Below are 4,515 nucleotides of genomic sequence, written 5' to 3' on the forward strand. Positions count from 1 at the left end.
GAGCAAATAATGCTGATGCCACCCAGCACTGAAAGAGAATTTTTTTTCAAATTCTCCTCCAGCACAATGCCTGACACATCTATCTCCCCATTTATCTTGTTGTATATTTGAGAAAGATAACAGTGAGTTTCCATTGAAGGGAGACTCACCAATAAATGATGCATCAGACAGTCACCTGCCTGACTTCCCACATTTCCTTTGTGTGGCTCACGCACAGCATGTCATTCAGACTTCCTGCAAGGCACCTAAAAGCATTTTGTCATTTACTTCTCTGCAACATGGACTAGGCTTTCCTGCACACTCAATCCCAACAAGATCACACAGAAATCCCTGCCGGAAGCTGAGCAGCAGGACTTCATCTCTGCTGCTTGCCATGCTGGCTATTTTAGTGTGTGACCTCACATGACAAAGGTCACTGTCAAACACGTTCTATCCTGTTATGGTGGAAGAAACTGTTGTTGCTGATGTTCATCCTCCACAGTGAGGGTTCCGTTAACATTCTCAAAAACAGGTAATCTCTGACTTCTTACACTCCTGATTTTCCCCTTAAATACCTTCATAGGTTTTTTTTTAAAGGAACACTCCACCACATTTAGAAAATTGTGTCCTTAATTATTACTATCAGTCTGGCCAGCTTTTCTCGTGGTTTAGCCTAGTGGCAACCTTCAAGGCTGAAAATGAAACTGATGTTGAAGTGCCAAAAACTGCAGTTCATCGAATGGCCACTAGAGGTTGGCTCCAAAACAGAGTCTATCCTAATCAATCAATCAATCAATCAATCAATCAATCAATCAATCAATCAATCAATTTTATTTATAAAGCCCAATATCACAAATCACAATTTGCCTCACAGGGCTTTACAGCATACGACATCCCTCTGTCCTTATGACCCTCACAGCGGATAAGGAAAACTCCTCAAAAAAACCCTTTAAGGGGGGGAAAAACGGTAGAAACCTCAGGAAGAGTAACTGAGGAGGGATCCCTCTTCCAGGACGGACAGACGTGCAATAGATGTCGTACAGAACAGATCAACATGATAAATTAACAGTAATCTGTATGACAAAATGATACATAAAGAGAGAGAGAGAGAGAGAGAGAGAGAGAGAGAGACAGAGACAGAGACAGAGACAGAGAGAGTTGCCCATGTTAAAATTTACAAACTTTACAGCAGAAATAAATATGTTTACAGCCTGGAACTAAAAAAGTGTTGGTCTCTGTAACTAATTGCAACACGCATGACAACTGTATGGATGTTGAATTTTTACTCACCCGCTTACATTTTAGTAAGGCCCAAAGTTATGCATATTTCAGGGCAGAGCCGCTTGACTATAGTCATCAGAACTCTTTACGAATGGGCCAGCATCATAACCGAAGATAAAGACAGATAGGAGGAGGAAAAACATATACAACACACACTCACACTCTGCCAATATCAAAGATGGGCACAAAACAGAGGAAAACAACAAGTCAAAAACAAAGAGAAGAAGCAAGAAGAAAGGAAAGCAAAACACACACACAAAAAACAGACAAAAAAACAAAGACATAATAACCGTACCATACATCCGGGGGATAACAGAACCAATACAACGGATCATGAAAAAACATCACATCAACACAGCCATAAAGCCACACAAAAAACTCCGTCAGCTGCTAGTACACCCGAAAGACAAAATAGAACTGGACAAAAAATGCAATGTAATATACGAAATACCATGCAAATCATGCAAAACATACATACTGTTTCGGAGAAACAGGAAGATCATTCAATACATGGAAAAAAGAACATCAAAAAGAATGTGAGAAAGAGAAAGCGGGCGATTTACAAGGACACAAAAAGACAAAGCAGAACAGGAAAACTTTGTGTGTGCTGTGCACGGGCCCGTTTAAAGTCTGGTTCTTTTCTACTTTGCATAATGTAGTTTGAAAGGTTCAACAAAGTAGTCCGAAATACAGAGAATATTTTCCAAAAAAGGCTTGACTTGGACCAGCCCCTAGTTAGGCTGATATAGGCCTAGTCTGCCGGGGGACCTCCTATGACACACTGAGTCCCTTCTCTCCTTCTGTCTGTCTGTTTGTCTGTCTGTCTGTCTGTCTGTCTGTCTGTCTCTCGCCTTTGCGCTCCACTGTCTCGCAGGTTCCCTTGAATCACAGTTATACCTGGATTGTGGGTCGTGGTTACACTGCTGCTGTGGTCTTGCCTGATGTCTCCTACTACTGCTATTATTATTAGTCATACTACTGCAATTATTATTCACATATGATTATTATTGTCACATACATATACTGTCATATATTAATGAGTAGATATAACATAAATACTACCAAAATACAATTATTATTATTATTATTATCATATTACTGAAATTAATGTCATTGTTTGCCATGCACCTCTCTCTCTCTCTCTCTCTCTCTCTCTCTCTCTCTCTCTCATTCTCTTTTTTTAAGTCTTTCCTTATCCACTGTTTATTATTTATTGTTTATTGTTTATTAGGATCCCCATTAGCTACAGCAGGGCTGCAGCTATTCTTCCTGGGGTCCGCCAACATTTTAAAATAATACAAATCATAACACAATAAAAGTGAACCAAAAAGGCTCCAATAAATAAAAGAAAATACCAAATGCAAAAATACTCAACAAATCATGAAAGAAGAGAATTACAAATAAATAAAAATAACAAAACAGAACACAAAAACACAACTTAAACAGGAGCACTGCGACAGATTAAAAACTGACTGGGGTCATTGTCAGACACAATAAATCTGAGAAGCAGTCCACAATTCATTTTATATGAAGTCCCAGATTATCCATCTCATCTCATATAATCACACATACCACTATCACGTCACAACCATACATTCTACAGTCATAGTATAACATATTATTATTTATTATTTTATATATATATATATATATATATATATATATATATATATATATATATATATATATATATATATGTATACATATACTGTGAGGGTCCAAGGACAGAGGGATCTGGAAAACTTTAGAAAAGTCCCAAGGGTAAATAAGATGCCTAAGTGAATCAAAATAGAAATTCTTCATAAAAAACGAACAAACAAAAAAATCCAGGTAGGATCCCTCCAGGTCTCCCCTATAGAGGTCCTGGCAAAGCCCCCAGTGTCGTCATATCCTAGAAATGCTCCTGTCCCCCAACAATCCCCGGTGCCATTTTCTTGCTGTTCTTGTTTTCTCTTTCATCTCTTGCATGTTTCGTTTTGCTGATGATTGCACCTAATGTATGTAGGTAGCTGGCTGACTGTTCAAACTAATGATATCCAGTGAGTATCCAAAATTTGCCGATATGAGTGACCATCTGGGGCCCTTTTTCCAAACTTATTTTGGGGCCCCAAACATTTGCCTGGTCTCCCTCTCCAGATGGTGCACCCCTGCCATAAACACACACATTAACAGTGTGCTGTAAACTCATCTTGTGTCTAGTGGGTAAAAATCAAATCATTATAGAGTGGAAACTCCTCCTCCATATACCATCCATATTAAGATATAAAATACAGACTTACACAATAAAGACATCCTTCAAATCTGTAGTTTAATGGAAGGTGATCTCATCACAGTTGGTCTCTGTGGTGTATTCACAGACATGTATCACCTCCAATTAATGAATTCACTACAGAGGAGACTCAAGACAAAAGATACCAATAGATCAGCTTCTCCATAACTCCATCCATGCAATTCTACCTCAGCAGTATTGGCCCTCTGGTCGCCATGGTAACACCGGGAATAAAGATGTGGTTGTGAGTGTTGTGAGTCAGAAGCTAAAGTAAATGTCCCTGAAACTTGTGAAAGATATTTATCCGGCAGCAGAGCGGGCAAAATAATACAGCTAGAACTGTGCTCCAACACAAAACCTCTGCAGGCAAACACAGGAACAGAGAGACGGCAAGGTCACAGCCACACACACGCAAGTGAATGGAGCATGAATATCCACCTCCACTTGATCACGATGTCTCTCTCTAACCACACACACCTCTTCCTGTGCAGTATCACTGTGCTTTAGATTCTCATGGCGCTTTGAGTCAGACATGGATTGGAGGACTTTCTATGAATAATTGATGTCTAAATCCAATTTTATATCAATACATTCTACTCCATCCTCCTTTATAACCAACAGGGTAGAGCTCAGACTTTGGTTTGACTTGTGGAGTTCTTGAGGATTACTGGACATTATCATCCAAGTTATACTCATATTTCTCTTTGATGCTTTGATCGTAGTATACTGATTTATAAATAAATAAATAAATAAAAATAAAAATTCATTTAGAAATGGTATTGGTATGGTTATTCCTGCTCAGCCACAAGAGGTCAGGATTGCATGCTTTTCAAGTGCTCATAGTCTCTGTTACTGTAAGCTCATTTCAGTCAGACGCCTTACATTGTGTGCAATCGTCAAAAAAGGAATACAGCACCTTAACAGGCTCAGTGTATCTTTCTTTTTATTAGATTAAATTCTTCTTTTTTTTGCATTTGTCAGGGCAG

Source organism: Epinephelus moara, chromosome 16 (genome assembly GCF_006386435.1).
Source record: "Epinephelus moara isolate mb chromosome 16, YSFRI_EMoa_1.0, whole genome shotgun sequence".
In the NCBI taxonomy this organism is placed as follows: domain Eukaryota; kingdom Metazoa; phylum Chordata; class Actinopteri; order Perciformes; family Serranidae; genus Epinephelus; species Epinephelus moara.